At 33.2% G+C, this 22,405-nt stretch overlaps 1 long non-coding RNA gene across 1 annotated transcript; it reads right to left on the bottom strand.

The window, feature by feature from the left end:
- Positions 1 to 12,861: 12,861 nt before the first annotated feature.
- LOC131179926 (uncharacterized) lies at positions 12,862 to 20,060 on the bottom strand. The gene is made up of 2 exons (XR_009148893.1): positions 19,670 to 20,060; positions 12,862 to 13,274 (listed from the first exon to the last, which is right to left on the bottom strand). It is a non-coding gene; the product is annotated as an uncharacterized LOC131179926 (long non-coding RNA).
- Between the last annotated feature and the right edge of the window lie 2,345 nt (positions 20,061 to 22,405).

The following is a 22,405-nucleotide window of genomic DNA, read 5'->3' as shown; positions in this document are numbered from 1 at the left end:
TGATTTGGCCCAAAAGAAATTAAAGGTGGATTAAATTTTATAATTGGAATTAAAACTTATTTTAAAATTAACAATTGAATTTCCATATCAAAAGAATCAAAATTTGATATTATTATTATTTTTATTAAAATACCCGGACAAAATATAGTATCTACAGCAGCCCCTCTTGACATGTTTTCCATTGGAGAAAATGAGAAAATGAATTTTGAGTTTCCTACAAACAGGAAACATGTAAAGACATAGACTTATATTTTGGATGAGTAAAACATAAAACTAAGTCAAATCTCAAAACCTTCGAAATGCCAAAGTTTGCATATTAGAGTTTAAAAAGGGAAAAACTAGTTTAAATTATAAACTTGAAAAGTTGATAAACATGGAAATAATATGAACTTTGAGTCCTGAGGTGAAAATCAGAAATTAAGATCAACATGGACCTAGAGTCCAGAGGTTAAAATTAAAATCAACATGGACCTAGAGTCCATAAATTAAAAATAGAAATCAAAATTAACATGGACCTAGAGTCCAGAGGTTAAAAACATTAAAATTAAAATCAACATGGACCTAGAGTCCCGAAATTAAAAATAAAAATTAAAATTAACATGGACCTAGAGTCTAGAGGTTAATAACAAGGAAATAAAATTCTGAAATTAAAATTAACATGGGTCTTGAATCCAGAGGCTAATGACAAGAAAATTAAACTCTGAAATTAAAATTAGCATAGACCTAGAGTCCATAGGTTAATAACAAGGAAATAAAGTTCTGAAATTAAAATTAACATAGACCTTAGGTCCAGAGATAAAATTTTGAAATTAAAATTAATATGGACCTTGAGTCTAGAGGTTAATGACAAGAAAATAAAATTCTAAAATTACAATTAACATGGACCTTGAGCTCAGAGGTTAACAATAAAAATTAAATTTTGAAATTAAAATTAACATGGACCTTGAGCCCAGAGGTTAATAACAAAGAAATAAAGTTCTGAAATTAAAATTAACATGGACCTTAAGTCCAGAGGTTAAACTCTGAAATTAAAATTATCATGGACCTTGAGTCCAGGTTAATGGCAAGAAAATAAAATTTTGAAATTAAAATTAACACGGACCTTGAGTCCAAAGATTAAATTTCGAAATTAAAATTAACATGGACCTTGAGTCCAGAGGTTAATAACAAGAAAATTAAACTCTAAAATTAAAATTAACATGAACCTTGAGTCTAGAGGTTAAAGTCTGAAATTAAAATTAACATGAACCTTGAGTCCAGAGCTTAATAACAACAAAATAAAATTCTAAAATTAAAATTAACATGGACCTTGAGTGCCGAGGTTAATGACGAGAAAGTTAAACTTTGAAATTAAAATTAACATGGATCTAGAGTCCAAGGAAAAAAAAATTCTGAAATTAAAATTAACATAAACCTTGTGTCCAGAGGTTAATGATAAGAAAATTAAAATTAACATGGACTTTGAGTCCAGAGGTTAATAACAAGGAAATAAAATTCTGAAATTAAAATTAACATGGACTTTGAGTCCAGAGGTTAAACTTTGAAATTAAAATTGACATGGACCTTGAGTCTAGAGGTTAATAACAAAAAAAAAATAAAATTCTGAAATTAAAATTAATATGGACCTTGTGTCCAGAGGTTAATGATAAGAAAATTAAACTCTAAAATTAAAATTAACATGGACCTTGAGTCTAGAAGTTAATAACAAGGAAATAAAATTCTGAAATTAAAATTAATATGGAATTTGAGTCCTGAGGTTAAACTTTGAAATTAAAATTGACATGGACCTTGAGTCTAGAGGTTAATAACAAAAAAAATAAAATTCTGAAATTAAAATTAACATGGACCTTGTGTCCAGAAGTTAATGATAAGAAAATTAAACTCTAAAATTAAAATTAACATGGACCTAGAGTCTAGAGTTTAATAACTAGAAAATTAAATGCAGAAAGAGAGTGGAATGGATTTTGGGGCATTAAGGGTGAAAAACTACCATTGGGCATGCACCTACAAAAATGCTGACTTTGAGCTTTATAAAAGCATCAATCCATTAAGGTAAAGCTAAACATATGATGAATGCATGGTTATTAACCACTTACCACTGTGTAAACTTTCCATAAATAAGAACTAAGACATGCAAGATTTTATTAATATTTAAGCTTCAAAGTAAAACTGATGAAGAATCTCATCCGATTGAAAGTTTACTTAATCCTGAACTTGAAGCTGATAAGTCGATAGGAAGACCAACAGTAGTTCCAAAGCATGGCATTTTATTCTCTTCTTTATCATTTGCCTCGATTTTCCTTCACCCACTTTTGTTCATTTTTCTTAATGCCCTTTCGAATTCTTCTTTTTCAGAAAATGCTTTTCAATCTCGCGTTTTCTCATTTCACTAGGAGTGCCTTTTCAGGTTTTCACTCCTACTTCCCATTTTGTTAGGAGTGCCTTTTCAGGTTTTCACTCCTACATTTTTCTTTTTCTTCTTCTTCCACTCTTTTTTTTTTTTTTTAAGGATGCCCTTGTAGGTTTTCATTCCTACCTCTTTTTTTTTTTTGGGAAAATTAACAATAGTCCGAGTCCCAATTTCTTTAGTAATCTTTCATGCCCATGTGCTACTTGTTTACCAATTGTTTTATCTCATGCAATCTCAAAGCAACATATATACACTTACTTATGTGTTTAAATTCTCACCTTACAATAAAAACGTTAATAAGTTAATAGCGCAAATTCCAAAGTAAATAGGCTAGTGGTGAGTAATGCATAAAGTATAAGAAAACTAACATAAATTATGGTTTTGATAATAAGAAATCAGAATACATGAAAGGTCTTATAATTTTGAAGGGAAGATAAGGAAAATCTCACAAATTCCTTTTAATTAACTCTTATGACCCCTCATTGCCACGGATACTAGCAATACCAGAAGAACACCTATGCCATGGTCATTAGCTACCTTTCAACTTCGTACTTATCAACTATCCTTATCCCTCCATTTTATATCCTGTAAATTCTTAAAGGGTGTCCTTTACAGGTTTTCATCCATCTTTCATTTTGCTAGGAGCGCCCTTCTAGGTTTTCACTCCTAGCTCTTCTCCCTTTTTTCTCTTCTCTTTTTTTATTTTTTTTTATTTTTTATATTTATTTTTTTGAACGCTCTTTTCCAGGATGCCCTTTCAGGTTTTCATCCTTCTCTCATTTTACAGAAAGTGCCCTTACGGGTTTTTGCCCTCTCTCACTCATATTGCTAGGAGCGCCCTTTCAGGTTTTCACTCTCATTTTTTTTTTAGGCGTAATACCTTTTTACAGTATCTGCATTTACTGGTTTTGACAATTCTTCACCGTCCATATAAGTCAAGATCAAAGCACTACTAGAAAATGCTTTCTTTACTACATATGGTCCCTCATAAGTTCATGACCATTTACCTCAGGGGTCACTTTAGTTTGGCAATATTTTCTTCAAAACAAGATCTCCAGGCTGAAATTGTCAAGGTCATACCTTCTTATCAAAAGCCCTAGCCATTCTACTTTGGTATAATTGCCCATGACAAATTGCTGTTAGTCTTTTCTCATCAATCAAATTTAGTTGGTCAAGTCTTATTTTGACCCATTCAGTTTCATCCAAATTTGCCTCCATCAAGATCCGTAGAGCAGGAATTTCAACCTTAATTGGTAGAACTGCTTCCATGCCATACACTAATGAATATGGAGTTGTCCCAGTTAATTTCCTTATTATAGTCTGGTAAGCATAAAGGACAAAAGGGAGCATGTCATGCCAATCTTTATAAGTGGTGGTCATTTTCTCAATTATTCATTCATTTGAGATTCTTATTTGCAGCTTCGACAGCTCCATTCATTTGAGGTCAATAGGGCAATGGATTGAGGTGACGGATCTTATATTGATCACACAACTTTTGGACATTTTAACCATTCAAATTTTTAGCATTATCAATGATAATCTCACCAGGGAGGCCATATCTGTAGATGATGTTGTTCTTGAGAAACTTTATTACCACATTCTGAGTGACATGAGCATATGAGGCAGCTTCAACCCATTTAGTAAAATAATTAATAGCTACTAAAATGATTATGTGCTCATTGGAAGCTTTTGGAGTAATTAGACCAATAACATTGATGCCCCACATTGCAAATGGCCACGGGGTTACTATATTGTAAAGTTACTAAGGAGGAACATTTATCCGGTTGGCATAAATTTGGCACTTGTGACATTTTCGAAAGTATTCAATACAATCCCATTCCAAGGTGGTCCAGTAATATCCTTGCCGCAACATTTATCTAGCCATCATATGTCCATTGGCATGCATGGCGCAGTTTCCTTCATGGGTTTCGAAAAGAATCCTTTTGGCCTCATTAGCATCCACACACCTTAACAATTCACCATTGAAATTTCTTTTATATAGAATTTCACCGCTGGCGAAATACCCTAATGCTAACCTCCTGATCATCCTTCTTCATTTTTATTTGCCGCTGGTGGATATTCTCTGGTTTTGATGTATTGCTGAATGTCGTGATACCAAGGTTTTCCATCTATCTCTTCTTCGATCATAAGATAGTATGACAGCTCATCCCTTGCTTTTATCTATAATAACTGTGCTTCTTGCCCTTCCTCAATTTGAGTTATAACTGCTAACATAGCTAAAGCATCAGCAAACTGGTTTGTATCACGACCCAAATGAGTAAATGAGATTTCTTCAAACTTCTTAATCAGTTCAAGGAGATATTTTTGATATGGGATTAGCTTGGGATCTCTAGTTTGCCACTCTCATTTCACTTGATAGATTATCAAAGCTGAGTCTCCATACACTTCTAACTTATTTACTTTCATCTCAATAGCAGCTTATAAGCCATTCACACATGCTTCATATTTAGCAACATTATTAGTGCATTCAAATTTTAGCTTAACTGCTATTGGGAAATGTTTTCCATCTGGGGATAATACTGCCCCAATCCCACTTCCAGAGAGGTTAACAGCTCCATCAAAATACATCTGCCACACATCATTTTGCCCTTCTACTTCTTCATCTATTGCATTAATATGTTCATCAAGAAATTCAAAATCCAAAGCCTCATAGTCATCGATTGGATTTTCTGCGAGGAGATCTACTATCACACTCCCTTTTACCGCTTTTTTTGTCATATAGACAATATCATATTATGAAAGTATGACTTGCCACTTTGCTATTCTCCCTGGTATGAATGGGCTTTCAAAGACATACTTGATTGGATCCATCCTAGAGATGAGCCAAGTTTTATAGTTCAACATGTAATGCTTGAGTCGATGTGCTATCCAAGCTAATGCACAGCAAGTCCTTTCTAAAAATGAATATTGTGATTCGCATTCATTGAACCTTTTACTCAAATAATAAATGGCTCTTTTCTTTCTTCCTGTATCATCATGTTTGCCCAGAACATAACCCATAAAGGTTTGATGAACTGCCATGTATAAGATTAATGGTCTACCAGTCGTCGAAGGAACTAAAATATGTGGGTTTGTTAAATACTGCTTAATTTTATCAAAGGCCTCCTGACAAGCCTCATCCCATTTTGTGGTGTTATTATTCTTTAGCAACTTGAAGATTGGCTCAACTTTGGCCGTGAGATTAGAAATGAATCTGGAGATATAATTTAATTTTCCAAGGAAGCTACGCACATCCCTTTCTGTTTTTGGGGATGGTATTTCTTGAATGGCTTTAATTTTATCTAGGTCAATTTCAATCCCTTTTTCACTAACTATAAATCCCAGCAATTTTCCTGACTTTGGCCTAAACACACATTTCACTGGGTTCAATTTCAGCTTATATTTCCTTAGCCTTTCAAAGACTTTCCTTAATACCTCTATATGGCTCTCTGCCCCTCTTGACTTGATAATCATATCATCCACATAAACTTCTACTTCTTTATGCATCATATCATAGAATAATGTACCCATGGCAAGTTAATACATTGCCCCAGCATTCTTTAGCCCAAAAGGCATAACTTTGTAACAAATTTTGCCCCATTGAGTAATAAAGGCCATTTTCTCCTTATCGGATTTATCCATTAGAATTTGATTGTACCCTGAAGCTCCATCGATATATGAATATCTGCCTAAGCCTGCAGCATTATCAACTAGGACATCGATATGTGGGAGTGGAAAATCATCCTTTAGATTAGCCTTGTTGAGATCTTTATAATCAACACAATCTTTTACCCTACCATCTTTCTTCATCACCGGGACTACATTGGCCGTCCATTCTGGATATTTTACAACTTCTAAAAACCCAGCATCGTACTGCTTTTTAATTTCATCCTAGACTTTTAGCAGTGTGTTAGGGTCCATCCTCCTCAGTTTTTGCTTTACAGGCATTGCCCCAGGAACTAGAGGGATCTTGTGAGTTACGATTTGAGTATCTAGACCAGGCATATCATCATAGCTCCATGAAAATATATCTATGAATTCCCATAACAACTGAATCATTTCTTCTAATTCCTCATTATTTACCACTTTGAGTTCCTTCTTATTTTCTTTTATCCCTAAGTTTAGGGTGTTCATCCCGTCTCCACAGGGCGTAAGACGAGGTTCATTAGATTCTGGTAGTCCCATTATTTCCCTTAGGGGTATAGACTCTACTCTTCATCTAAATCGCTAGTTTCCATGGCAATTATGAGTCTTTCAAAGTTAATTTAAGGAATATCAGTGTCAATTGAATTATTATGACTTGGTTGATCATCAATCCTGAAGAAATTGAAATATGGTGATTAAACAAGTGGTTTTATCAAAGAAAAAGAAAAATAAAAAGAAGAAAGTGGACATAAAATTTTGGAAAATGCACTACTAATTCATTAATGTTTAATTATAGGATAAGGTCCATTTACACGAAGTTCCACTTGATCACTTAGTCCACTATGGACTAAGTGATCAAGTGTTGGTAACTAAATGTATATTACTTTAAAAAAAGCACTGGAATGTCTTCTGCTTCCCAGTTGTCAAGTTATTGGCCCTCTTCCATCGGCATAATCAGCACTTCTGGTATACGACTTGGCTGTAGGACATTGATGGATATTTCTGATACAAACTCCTCCACCTCTTCTCTGACTTCTTGAATGACTGGCAAGGGATGGGTGAAAATATCTTCAATATGAGGAATGACCCTCTGATCAAATCGTTGGTCTCGAAGCATGTATCTCATTCTGAGTCTCCCATCCATCAGGACATCTCCATCATATCCTAGCCCGAAATGCCCCTCTTTTAGCGATAGTTATAGGCTCGACAATCCCCTGCAATCCGGTGCCTAATCCTTTTCCTTCCTCATATTCGCTCTTTAGCATTATCTTTGCCACCATATCAGTGAGTCCCCGATCATTCCTAGGCATCCCCTATAGTTCCAAAGCTTGAAAAGAACTCTTCAACGCCTGCTCAATGGTTTCTATATATGGGATGGACTGAGGCTTGGTTACCAGCATGGCCTCCTCTCCTCTAACAGTAACTATCTTGCCATTCATAACATATTTGATCCTTTGGTGTAACAAAGAGGGGACTGCATTGGCTGCATGAATCCAAGGTCTTCCGAACAACATGGTGTAGGCTGGCTCAATGTTCATCACTTGGAAAGTGATGTCAAAAGTGTATGCACCAATTTGGAGTGGCAACTCGATATCTCCCAATACATCTCTCTTTGTCCCATCGAAAGCCCTGACTATCATATTGCTCTGGTGCATCAAAGATGGTTCAATTGGGAGCATAGCCTAGGTGACGCTTGGCAACACGTTAAGTGCAAACCCATTATCAATTAAAACCTTAGCTACCATACATCTTTTGCATTTCACTGTTATGTGCAAAGCCTTAGTGTGATTCAAACCAGCAGGGTCTATCTCATCGTCCAAAAAGGTGACAAAATTTGAGGCTTGGATTTGTCCAACATTCTTTACAAACTGTCCCTGTGTGATGTCAAGAGTCACAAAGGCCTGATTCAAAATCTTCTGCAAGGCTTGGCGATGCACATCTGAACTCAAGATTAGTGATAACAACGAGATTCTAGCAGGTGTCTTCTTTAACTACTATATCACATTGTACTCACTTTGCTTTATTATCTGTAGCAATAATTCATCCTCATCCTTTTTCTCACTGGACTCTCCCTTCTCAACCTCTATGGCCCCTTCTTCAACATTTTCTGGCAACTCTCCTACCTTTGCTTTCCCTTTCTTCTTTTCAATTTCCTCCGAGCCATAGCATCTCCCGCTTCTGGTAATATACTCTATTTCCCCATCTGATGAAGGTGAATTGGGAATTAGGTCAGTTTTAAGTTTGGGTACTTGTTTAAGAGTTGTATTACTTGCATGACACGATGGTCCTATGAAGTTGATTTTGAAGTTAGAGGGAGAAGGGAAGCATGGTCTCGATGTGGTGATTGGTTGAGTATAAGTGTGGTTTAGGGCAAGAATAGAGGAATTACTCAAAACATTTTGGGTAAATATTTGGAAATTGTAGTTCTATGGTACGGTGTGGGCATTGGTGACCAAGAGTTGTGAAGGTGCCCTAATGACAACTCTCGGAGGCACCGATAGTGTTGGTGTGGTAGGGATAGAGAACACAATTCTTGGCATAGAAGTAGGACTTAGATTGTCTCTATCGTGTCTGGTAGAATTCACTTCCTCTGCTTCCTTTACTTTCGCTTTCTTTTGGCATATTAATATTTTAAACATCAATAGCTTGGAAACTTCCTTCTTAAAATCTTCACAATTCATCATCTCATGATTCTCTGTGCCTCCATGGTAGGCATAACCTAACCATGGCTGATCATCTTTAGGCTTCAGCACCCTAGGGCTTAGATATCCGTGGTTCACTGCCAATTTAAAGATTTCTTCAAAATATGGAATCAATTGCTCAACTTCAAAATCAAAATCCTCGTCCACAAATTCGACCACATTCACATTGCCTCCCTTCCTAGCATCATGATTTGGCAATGGATTTGTTAATACACCAGGAGCCATACCAGCTCCTTCTATCTTTAGCCACCCATTCCTAATAAGTGACTACACTCTCCCTTTTAGTGCCCCACAGTTATCAGTTGAATGACCAACTGCGCCTCCATGATATTCGCACCGAGCATTGACATCATACCACCAAGGATATGGTAATTGTAATAGGTCCAGTGGTATAGGAAAATTTTGGTTAATGCTCAGCAGATAGCGATAAATTTCACTTAAAGGCATTGGTAGGGGAGGATCGGGATTCCTGGGTGGTCTAGGGTTGGTTTGTGCAGTTAGTGGTTGGGTGAAGGGATTTGTTTGGGTTGGTGGTCTAAGAGCATAAGCATTCTGTGGTGGAAATTGTTGTGGGCAAGGGTAAGAATAATGTGGGAATTGCAGAGGAATATTAGCTACCATCGGATTTGGGTAGGGAATCGGGGACGATAAGTATTTTGGGAATGGTAGGGTTGGTAAGCTTATTTGGCTACAGCATTAACCTCCCCTTCTCTCTTCTTTCCAGAATTGATAGTTTTTTTCACTGGACTTTCCCTTGCGGCTTCTTGTAGTCTTCCTAGCCTCAAATTGGCTTCGATCCTCTCCCCAGTTTGTATGATATCAGCAAAACTATTAGAGGTGTTCCCTATCATCAGGTTGAAATAAGGAGCTTTTAGAGTTTCAATAAATAGAGAGCAAAGCTCATTATCAGTCACTAGTGGATAAACTTTTGCTACTTTTTCCCTCCACCTCTGAGTGTATTCTTTGAAACTCTCTCCTTCCTTTTGTACAAGATTCTGGAGATCCCTTCTAGTTGGGGCTACATCACAATTGAATTTATATTTCCTTAAGAAAGCATCTGCTAAATCTTTCCAGGAGTGTACTTTACTCCTATCTTGCTGAACATACCAGCGCAAAGCTAGGCCTAAAAGGCTTTCATGGAAAAAGTGGATTAATAGCTTATCATCCTCAGTTAGTGCAAACATTTTGGTTATGTAAGTGGCCAAATGTATGCGGGATCAGAAGTTCTTCAATACTTTTTGAATTCAAGGATCTTAAATTTGGGAGGCACTACTACATTTGGGACTAATCTTAGAACAGACACGTCTACTGAGCCATACATGCTCAATCCTTCTATGGCTCTTAAATGCTCCTCTAGAGCTGAAAATTTTTCATTTTCCACATTTTTTTTCCCTTTGTCTGCCCCAATCGATCCATATATCATTCCTCTTGCTACTGTGGCTTGTGGTGCTAATGGGGCAGGCATGACTATAGGGCTGGGAGCTGGTGGGTAATATTTAGTGTAGAGCATAGCTTGGCTATAAGATGAGTTAAACTGTTAGGCCATAAAAGGAAAAGATGGCTCATTCATTTGGTACATTAAAACATGCAGATTGGCTTGGGCAGTAACAGCTGCATCAGTATTAGAGGGTTGAAAAGTAAATGATGTTGAGGCTTATTGCTGGCCAGTTGAATCCCCAGTTATAGTTGGTAGAGCACCTGCTGGGATATTTAGGTCTTAAGAGGGAGCTGCTACCTTTTTGTTGCGAGCCATTTCTCTTATCATCTTCATTAATTCAGAAACTTATTCTTTTAACTCAAAAACCTGTCCTTGCATACTTTGGACTTGCTCTTGCTCTTCTATCATTATTCTTCTTATTCTTGCTTGGGTTAAGTAAATTCTTGATGGAGAGCTTGATTGTTTCACTGGATTTGCTTTGAGCTTAGCAATATTTTTAATTTTTATCCCTGATACAGAAATGCATGTGTTAGTTCAAATTCTTTCACCGTATTATTTTGCTTCTTTTATTTATTTTAATAAAAGGATACAGTAACAGCTTCGCTGTCATATCATTGTTTGCAAAGGGTGATTTAAATCATCAATATAATGGCATCATCCAATAGTCAAACCATGAATGATAGGATCATGTACGTGTCCATGATTTTTGTTCACGCAACACACATAACTTTCTACTAAACCTTGATGAGGATAAATCCCATAGGTTTTTACTTATTCATTCATTTCTCACCAATGCAAGATCTTAAATTTCATTGTATTAATAATCAACACTGTTTAATTACAAAATTGCTCATCACTTCCTAACAGAAAGAAAGACAAGCTAATGCCTAGGTTGTGGTAGACGCTCCCAAATCTGGTGGCACTTTAGCAAATAGTTGTAGGATCTGTCATCTTGGGTTACAAAGCTGAATAATTCTAAGGCATGTTTTGAGTCTTGTAACAACTCTGGCTTGTGAATTGCAGCTGTTTGCTCCAGTATATCTACTTTGTCTTTTAAGCCTTCATATTGCTCTCTTTGCTTGACTCCTTCTTTAGATAGGTTATCAGTTAACCTTAGCAATTCTTGGTTTTCCAATTGCAAGTTAAGCATTTTTTGTTCAAGCTTGATGGTGAGCTCTTTTTATTCATTTTTGAATTGGAATTTCATACTCCTTATTTGGTCATGGAGCATTGCCCTTTCTTCTTCCCTTCCTTCACTCATGACCTCCTTTGACATTTTCCTTAACTTCTGATTCATTTCCCTTTGTTCCCTAAATTTATTGCGCCATTTTTGAATTTTTTACTCAGTATCTTGAGTCCATGACACTTTTTGCTGCTCCAATAATTGAATCTGCTGCTTTTTCTCTTCAACATTCTTTTTTAATTCATTTTTCTCCCATTTAAGTTGGTCAACCTGGTCTTGCAATTTCCTCGTTGTATTATGGAGTATTTCAATTAAATCTTGATTTTTCAACTCCAATTCCCTTACTCTTGTTTGCAAAGTCTCATTCTCATTAATTAGCTGTTGGGAGTAAATCTTCTGTCTAGCTCTAGCTTCCTCAAAAATAATGCTCAGCAGTATTCTCCTATGGCATTTTATTTTCAGGACCCATCATGTTTGGGATCTCATACCCATTATCTCTCCTTTCCCTCCATGTAGGGTATCCTTCTGTGGTGCGAGGTCCCTTAGGGGAGAGATTCATTAAGATCACATTCTTCCATGAAGGGCGTAATTTCTTTAACTCTTTTTCACTCTCTTCACTATAGTAGAAGTGAATCTCTGAGAAACCCTTTAATCATAGGATAAATTGTGTGCAATCAAACTGTCGCTTCACTAAGGCAGGAAAATAACGAGTACACCCAGTAAGACTTATCAATATTACAAACTGATGATCTCCTGTTCTAAACACAAATGGCTTGCTAGGATGCCACAACTTTGTCCAACAATAACTTTGACTATCATAACTCAAAAAGGTTTCTAGCCATTGTTGTTCATTTTTCTCCTTTACCCTTACTTGCATCATTTTGTTTATGATTTGCTAATTGGGGTACCAAGTTAATCTTCGAGTTTCTTGTGGGAAGAAATGACTTATGGTCTACAAGTACAGCAGTTGAAGGCAACATTTCAAGCTTCCTTTCCCCTTTTCCAAACAATAAGTCAAAGTCAGAAACGTCTCAGCAAGAATAGCTGGGATTGGGTTTATCTGTTGAAATTCCACCTCAGGGAACAATTCCACCACTTCACAAGTTACCATGTCGAGAGGGCCTGGGATTAAAACTAGCCCATAGATTGCCAAACCTAAAATTTGTCACACCCTACCCCTCTGTAAGGCATAACATAATCCCGTAGTATACTTAATGAATTACCAACTTCGTCTACTAATAACCCATTAAATACACTACAAGGGATTTTAAACCTTTTCTTACTTCTTTTTACAGTGGTGAGCACTATTGACAGGTGTTAAAAATTTTCTTTTACTGAAGTGAAACCAAATAACGAATTTAAAGTATTAATAATTTCTGTAAAGATTTTGGCAGAGTGCCATCTGTATTTTGAATAAAACAGTTCTTCAAAAACCTGTAAAAAACACTTCCAATATATTTCTACAATCCCAAACTCCAATAAATTGTTCAACACAATAAATTTCTCAACATTATCAACTCAGTTCAACAATCAATTTTTCAGTGTTTCCAAAAGCTGAGATAAAATAAATATATCACAATATTTTTACAAGCCAAAATAATTTATAATTTTAGTTCACAACTGCACAAGACCAAGTATAATATATACATACAGTGCACATATATTACAACAAAAACTACAAAATATAACCACTTCAAAATACACTAAATGTAGTCACAATTCACAACGTTCAATCCCAACAATATATACACTTAAATACTTTTAATTATCACACATACTTCCATCATCAAACTACATACGTATCACTACTATTCCACACACATAGGCTGCCATTTTTTTGTACAATACTTCAACAACATTTCATGAATTTGAACATTACCAATTTTCATTTTGAGGCTGCCCAAAAATTACACATACACATCAACTTCCATTTTCACTTTTCAAGCTTACAAATCAAACTTTATACATGAAAACCAACTCCAATACATTTAAACACTTAATTTAACATCTCAAATAACCATTTACAAGCAAAGAAAAGCTGTTCATGATGAAGTTCCATGGCTGCCAAAATGCTCCATCACCAATAATTCATCAAACCTTAAACTTCTTCCATAATTCAACTACCCACAACCTTAGTTACACTTTTAATGAAACAAGAATTGAAAATAACCACTTATCTCTTTTGAAGCTTCTTTAAAACTCACCAAAACTTATCTTTCTTACTCCCTTATTGCTGCCCAAGGTATGTAGACAAGGTTTAGTGAAGGAACCTAGTAGAAAAGGTGAATTGATCAAGGTTGCATGGAGCTCGCCATGGACGGCTATGGAGTTCTTTCAATGGTGAGTGTTTCGGCTGGTTTTTTGTGAAGGTTGAAGATGATCAATTTCTGCCAACTAAGACTTATTTTATGTCTCTCATAATGTAGTTAGTGGAGCACTAAACTTTGGTTAATGATTTAATAATCCAAAGTTTCTAATTTTGAAATTTTGTCACCATTCTTCCACTATTTATATTATGTACCACAATTTAATTTTTTTATGACATTTTAAAAGTTTAATATTATTTATTTTTAATGAAAATTTAGGTCAAAAGACAACTTGGGTTGTCAATTTACCAAAATACCCCTATTCGGGTTGTATTCCCGATTTTTCGATAACCCCATTTTTGTCGGTTTCTCGATTTCTCGTTTTTCTTTGTACCAATTAATTAATTTTTCTTTGATATTTCTAATGATATTTATACTTCAATAAATCTTTAATTATGTCTCGAAACTAAATTCCGAGGGTTCCCTGCAGTCCTGGGGTCGGCTATTTCCTGCGCCGTAACTTCCCCGTGCGGTCACCCATTGCTGCAGTGCTGGCTCGTTTAACTTGGTTTCATTTCATTGCTATTATTTTTCCTTTGTTTTTCTTGTATTTTCCTTTCTTGTATTTCATTATTTTATGTCTCCTCACTAACATTTAAATATAGTTCTAGGCATTCTAACTGTCCGAACAGACACTGGTCACTGAAACAGTAGAACGTACCACTGAACATAGGGGTGTTACAAAATTCTTATGGCAACTTCCATTTTTCCTTCTTGAAAGTGATTTTGAAAAATTTTTCCATGTAGCTTCATAACCATCCATGAGATCCCCTTTTATGGCTTCTTTATTTTTTGCCTCCTCAACTGAGATCTGCATAATATTAGCTAACCATTTCCTTGCTTTCTTATTGGTTAAATGAAGATGGATCCGATCTCCATCAGGTAACTGAAGCAACCCTTGATATTCATCCATTGTTAGGGTTGTATCTACGTCATTAAAAGAGAAGACCCTATAAGTTAGGTTCCATAAGGATAAAAGGGCCTTTATAGCTGTCTCTTACGCTCTAACTTTTAATAATGATGCAATATTCCCATATTTCTTTTCAAAATTTGCTTGGAACTCCGTCGAGAGTGAATGCCAACATCTGATTAAGCTTGTCAAATTACCCAGTTTTACTGTTATCTGATCCAATGTAGGTAAAGATTTGAGTTCTATGTCAACATCACTCTCCCTAGCTTGTAAAGATTATGAACTTTCAATCAAACTATGCCACTGTTGAATATTTTGTTCGCATTGTGAGATTTCATTAGTAGACTGACTTGAAGATGCCATAATAGTGTTGATGGTTACCCTTTGCAAACAAAGTCTATTGATAGTTTCTACTTAAAAAAGAAAAATATAATACAAAAAAAAAAAAAGATTAGTAAGTAATTAAAAAAAAAAAAAAGAGGTGTTTTGACACCCTATACGCATGAGAATTTATTCCTTCAAATATGAACATTTTTATGCATTAGGATTTTCCATTATTGAGCTATTTTAAACCCCATTATCTGAGTGGGAAATTGTACATCTGTCAAAGTAGGAAGATGTCCATTTACCAATTATAATACTAAGGTTTGCAAATGTTCCATTTATCAATTTTGCTACTAAGGTTTGCAAATATCCCTTGATATTACAATGTTTGGGTAGGTCATTATTATGACTAAGAGGCATCACACTTCTCATTATGATGATTATGCAAAAGGTAAGGGAAAAGAAAAATGCGTCCCTTTTGTCCTAATATGGGATTATCTTAAGTCTTGACAGGGTGCTATTTAATAGGATGGTTCTATCCTCAAAGGTGGATAACTACGGTTATGATTAATGTGGCAATTTAGCTTCGGGTCTAATTTACTAAGGTTTAGAAAGTCCTCAGATTGTCCCTACTATAAATAGTAGAGCCTCATTTCATCACCATGATACTAACGAGGAGACCCACGGGTATCACAATAAATGAAACAAGTTCCAACCTGAGTAGAAGTCTTGGAGGATACCTAACGGGGAAACCCACAAGTATCGCTATGCGACTTCCTCCTATTTCCTAAAGGGTAAAAATAGCCCAGGTGTAGGGCTCAAGTGTGTGAAGATATTTGTGTAAGTGTACTGTGTGTGAAGGGACATACCAATCTCTTCCCTTTGAGGGGGACCCATAACTGCATAAAATCAATCATAAGACAAAGAAAATATAGAAACAATAAATATTAAAAACAAAAGACAAAACAAAAATTTATGCAATTTATTCAGGGATGAATATGTATTTCAAACACAAAAGATAAATAAATATTATAAGTTAAACTCCATGATTATTAACATTAGATTATTAGAGCATAAACTTAAATCTACCTATGGACCTCTGAACCAGAAGTTTTGGTTATTTACATCCCCAATGGAGTAGCCAAGCTAGTGCAAGGATTTTGCAATCGCTAGGCAATTCTCACCGAAGTGGAAAGTAAGGAGTCACTGCTTTAATTTTGAGGGAAAATTAAAGAAAACCATTTATTATTAAAAAAATTTTAAAAGAGTGTTTACCACCTCTAATCCAGAGATCCAGGGTTCGGGATTCATATACGTGTGAGGAAGGTGTTAGGCACCCCACAGTCATCCCTAAACAGGGTAGATAAATTTAATAATGTGCTCATAATAATTTAATACAAATAATTTTAATGGAGTTTAAATCATAATATTGGTTCCCTATATTTATTCAAAAACAAAGGGGCATAAATGTAAAAATGCATAAACATCTCATTATTAGGGTAAGTCAGATATAAAAGTAGGTGAAAAGATATCAAAAGTGAATCTTGACTCTATTTATTTTTATTATTTTTATCTATTCCAAAAAAAGTCAAATTTTTGAAATTTGATCTTCTAAAATGTATAAGAAAATGATTAAAATAATATGATTAAGAAGGGAGCTGTCCAGTTTGGTAATTGGTGATTTTTATGAGAATGAATCATAACTTTTAAATTATTTAAAAGAGGGCCTGAGAGATAATTTTGTAGAAAAATAAAGTCTAGAATTTCTTGATGAAAACTAAATTTACTAAAATTTAAAATGCATGTAAAAAATTGAACATTGAGCTATTTGCCAACTGAAAATTAAATTTTGCTTAAAAGAAATGAATTTTGAAGATAGAACCACATTGTCAAAAATGAAAGCCATTTTAGAATTAAAAAAAAAATTCAATGTATAAGTTGATTATCAATTCAGAAATTAAATTAATATAGATTAGGACTTTGATTCATTTTAATTAGTATCACAATTAAAAAATATGTTAATTAATGCCTAAAGAGTTTGACCCATTAATAGGTACCCTTCTTAATAAAGTCAAAGTCCCATCATCGGCACTAATTAACCACAATTTTAATCTTTATTAATTTAATTAAAAATTATCAATTAGTTAAACATAATTTAAATATCATAGAGAAGAGGTTGAATTAATACAAAACAAAATTTCCAGTCTTTTAACCAGTACCCCGATTAAAATGAATGTGTTAATTTAATGCCTAAAGAGTTTGATCAATTAGCAGGTATTCCCACCAAACTGAATCAAAATCTCATCACCGGTATTAATTTAACCATAATCTTAATTTTTATCAATTCAAATAAATTTATTATTTACCAGTTTTGTTAAAAACATACTTTTATTAGGTCAATTATTTAGCAATCGTATACTTTGTAATCCATGAATTAAACATCTTCAACAATTATAGAAATAAAATTAAATTAATATAGGTCAAGGCTTTCATTCTTTTAACCAGTACCCTAATTAAAAGAATGTATCAATTAATACCTAAAGAGTTTGATCCACTCATGGGTATCCCACTAAACAGATCAAAGTCTCATCATTGGCACTAATTAATCACAATCTTAACCTTTACTAATTTAATCAAACTAAAAAAATATTATACACATTTCATCATTCATGAGTTAAACATGACTTAATAATAAATGAGATTTAATACATATTAAATCAAATATTAGTTGCTTACAAATTTATTAAAAATTCAACAGAGTTTCCCCTAAAAATTGGACATATTCCAATTTTTAACAAAAGACAACCTGTACAAAATTGCCATCCTAGCCTGCACATTTATTCATGCATCTTCCATCTAAAAAAAATTAATAATAATAATAATAATAACAATAATAATAATAAGAAAATAAAAAAATTCAACTAGGGGGTGAGTTTAGATTTCTAGGTAAAGCTTTAACTAAAAAAATGGCTCAAACAATTTTAGTAAATTAATAACGATTTAAGAAACATTCTTATTTAAGTACCTTAAGGGGTGTCCTCTTTAACTACTAAAGAAAATATTTGATTTAAATAAATTTTAATCATTAACAACAACTTAAGGTGTATCCCCCATTCAAGTAGTTTATGGGTATTCCTTTAAATACTAAAAAATTTCTATACAAAAATTATTTGATTTAAATTTTAATAATTAACAACTATTTAAGGGGCATCCCCCACTCAAGTAGTTTAAGGACAAGAAAAAAGTTTATTTGGCCCAAATAATAAATTAGGGGTATCCCCCATTTAAGTAGCTTAAAAGAAAACAAAAAAAAAATTATTTGGCTCAGATAAATTAATAATAAATTAAGAGTATCCCCTATTTAAGTAGTTTAAGGGGTAGCCCCCTTTAAAAAAAATGTTTTTATAGAAATATTTTATTTGACTTCGTAAATTATGAACTATTAAGGGGTATCCCCTATTTAAGTAGTTTGAGGGATAGCCCCCTTTAACTACTAAAAAAATGTTTAATTAATTTTTATCAATCTAAATAATTAAGGACACCCAAATACATTACACTGTACAAACAAAAGGATATAATCAAATATAAGCATAAATGGGTGCATTAATAATAGTAAGAGAAAGCAAAACTATATTACCATCTCACATTCACCAATACTTTTTTAGCAGCCAATTGTCTCATCTTAAATATAACATTTAAGTCTATGAATAAGGAGGACTCCACTTGATAAAAGTTTACTAATTACATTTTCAACATCCGTCAAGAGATTACCATTTGATAAAATGCAACTTTAATTTGAAATAACACATAAGATAGCTACTAATTAATCTTTCAATAACATGTAAGTCCCACAGTAACTACAGATAACTTAAGAGAACTTATCCTTACTTATAGTCATATGTCAAGCATGGATCATAACATGGATATTTAAATAAAAATGGATAATCAACTATAAATTTAATTTGTTTCGTAGTAAGCCAGATAAATAATAATAATAATAATAATAATAATAATAATAATAATAATAATAATAATAATAATAGAAATCAAAATTGGAGCAGCAATACTGGAACCTGAAAACTCAATCACCAAACCACCAATACCATCAAAATAATGGGATCTATTAAGATGGGCCTACCTCAAGAGTTCCTCAACTAAATCCTAAAATCAATATCGTGACCTAGTGGGAAATACCTATTAACCAAACCCAAACAATTTCATTGAAATTTATGGGTACAGTGACTTTTAGGGGAAAATAAATTGTTTTTAACACATCGAATACCACAGCTTATTCAAAAACCATAAGTGCAAAAGAAAAAAAAAAGGTTATGGACCCCATAAATTCATCAAATATGGAATTTTAGAATAACAAATCTAAAACCAAAACATAGAAAAATAAAGACATTTAAGAAAACAAGTTAATGAGTTAAGTCATACCTGCAAATTACACAGATTAGTTGATTTTAAGTATATGAGCCATATGATTCGATTTTGGGAATTTCAGCAATGAAATTAATCTTTACAAAGGAATTCTCCCAAGAAACAGTAATGAATATTCCCAAGGTAAAATTAATCAGAATAAATATCAAAGAAAATACAATAGTTAAAAGATAAATACTTCAAAGCTTAAAATGTTCAACAAATCAACAATAATAATAATAAATAAATAAATAAATGCAAATAACTTTTACCCAAATTTAATGGAGGACAAATATGACTAGATATTGATTCCAAAAGAAATTCGGCTCTCAAGGTTATTGATAGGAGATGTATTGGCGCTGTGAATTGAAAGAGAAAGGGATAGCGAGAGAAAGTAGAATAGGTTTGTTTGCTGGGTAAATGGGTCTGCGTGTTAACCGAATTTGTTGGTTTCGATGAAACACGCTGTGATGACAGCAAGACTTTAGGAGAAGCTGGGTTTCAGGTGCGAGTCTTTGTCCAAAGAAGAGAAGAACGATGTCGGTGGTTTGAAGTGACTCCCGCAAAACAAGAAGGTGAATAGGTAATGGCTCTGCTATGTTATTTTGAGAACAAGTAAAATTATATTTTTTTTTTCTTCTCTCTTTTTAATATTGCACCCCCTCTCCCCTTTGAATAGAGAAAAAGTGGTATTTATAAAGAAGTAAAACCCTACACGAAAGAGTCAAGATTTAAGATGTCAAAAGAAGGGTTGAGATTTAAAAGTACCAAAATTAGTTTTTATTTTTATTATTATTATTATTATTATTATTATTATTATTATTATTATTTCTTTACCCTAAATCTAATGGACAAAAATTAAAGAGATAAAAGATCAATGGTTTAAATTAGATTAGGACTATTTTATTTTTATTTATTCTGTTTCAAGGATCAAGAATTCTTTCTTACAAATTAGATCAATGGTTCAAATTAAATTGTACAAAATTTATCTTTTCCTTTACTTTAACTAATTTTTGATCTAATGGTATAAATTAAATTTCTAAAAAAAACAAGAGATAGGATTTAATGGTACTTGAATTTGTCTTTATTTCTTTAACAAACCCCTAATCTAATGGTCCAAAATTAACTCCTAAGAAAAATGAATGGCTAAGATCACTTTGCACCATTTTGTCATTTTTACTTTTAATCCTAAGGTCCCAATTAATTCTTACAAAAATTAAGGGTCCAGATTAAAAGGTGTAAAATGCTTTAACTAATTTTTAATCTAAGGATAGAAATTAAATCCCAAGAAAATTATAGGTTATGGTTGAAAATTAAATTTGGAATCAAAGACATGGATTAATAGCAAGAATTTTATTCCTTTTTCTTCAATCTTCTAAAAATTCTTAATCTAATGTTTGAAATTAAATCTTCATAAAATTGATGGTCAAGATTAAAATTGGCGGAAAATGATTTTTTTTTCTTTAAATTAAATTAAGATAAAAAAAACACATAAATAAATAATTTAATTAAAAATTCAAATTCAAATTCAAATTCAAATCTGATTTGGCCCAAAAGAAATTAAAGGTGGATTAAATTTTATAATTGGAATTAAAACTTATTTTAAAATTAACAATTGAATTGTCATATCAAAAGAATCAAAATTTGATATTATTATTATTATTATTATTATTATTATTATTATTATTATTATTATTATTATTATTATTATTATTATTATTATTATTATTAAAATGCCTGGACAAAATATAGTATCTACAAAAATACCTTTGTATTTTCCATCAAAAGTACTTTAATCTTATAATTGGAACTAACCAACAAACATCCATCCAATACCAATTTAATTTACCAAAGTGGCTGCCCCAAAAGAATAAACACACATACAATTAAAATTTCCAGTCAACTCAGGTAAACAGGGCAGCAAAGTTAAAATTCCACTAAAAATTCTAGCAGCAAGGGTTTCATGGTATCTTTTCCAGAATTGAACTTTCTCATGTCCATTTCAATCTTCAATTTGAATCATATCAAAATCAGGTTTACATATCAAGTTATAAACGAAAATGTGCAGCCTATTTCAGACTTCAATCATATCTAGCGAAGTAATAGAAAATGCAAAGGTATCACTATACAGCCGGCAAAATTAATTCTTGGCCATAACTACAAATTTTCATAGCATTCATTAAGCTTTCCAATAGTTTAAGAATCAACTTATTTCAAGTTCTGTAGCACAAGTTATGAATTTTTAAAGTTGGTTGTGCTGCTTCTAGAAATCATCAAATCTGTTTTCTAGATTTAAGCAATAAAAAGTTTTGCCTTCAAACACCATCTTAACAGAGGAATTAAGTCTGTTATGAAACTACAAAGTTTTAGAGCATTCATCGGTTTTCATAGACACAAAGATCACAGAAATTTAATTTTTCTAGCTCAAGTTATGAATTTTTTAAAGTGACTAGTCCTACAGCCTACTGGCAGAACCAATGTTCCAACATCCCTACTAACTATCTTTTCTACTATCTTGTAATTTTCCCTTATCCCTAAAGACATCCCTTCTCAAATTTGGTCAAAAATAAAGGTTATAGCACTAACCTTGATTGAGAACTAGCTGCTACTCCCCCTTTTCTTCCAAATCTCTTCTAAACCCTTTAAGGAGCTAGGAGTTCTTCAAGCTTGATTCACCAAATCTCTCATTCCCTTCTTGCTTAAACCTCCAAAACGGTTTAATCTAGGGTTTTGGCTTGATTCTCTCTTTCAAATTTGAGAGAATATGGCTGTTAGAAGAAAGAAAAGAGAAGAGGAGAAGGATGAAAATAAATGGCCGACTGGTTTGGGAGCTTTATATAGAAACTTCCTTGGTTTTTACCCAATGGTCCATAAGATATTTTTTTATTATTCACAAAATTTCCCCCAAACTTTATAATCTATTCAAATTTGTCCTCAAATCTTTTATTTACCCCTTAACTTATTGATTATTTCACTTTAGTTCTCTAACTCTTAGTGGCCAACTTCTT

Source organism: Hevea brasiliensis, chromosome 5 (assembly GCF_030052815.1).
Source record: "Hevea brasiliensis isolate MT/VB/25A 57/8 chromosome 5, ASM3005281v1, whole genome shotgun sequence".
NCBI lineage: Eukaryota > Viridiplantae > Streptophyta > Magnoliopsida > Malpighiales > Euphorbiaceae > Hevea > Hevea brasiliensis.
The sequence above is the reverse complement of the archived record's forward strand: the minus strand, read 5'-3'. Positions and strand labels throughout refer to the sequence as shown.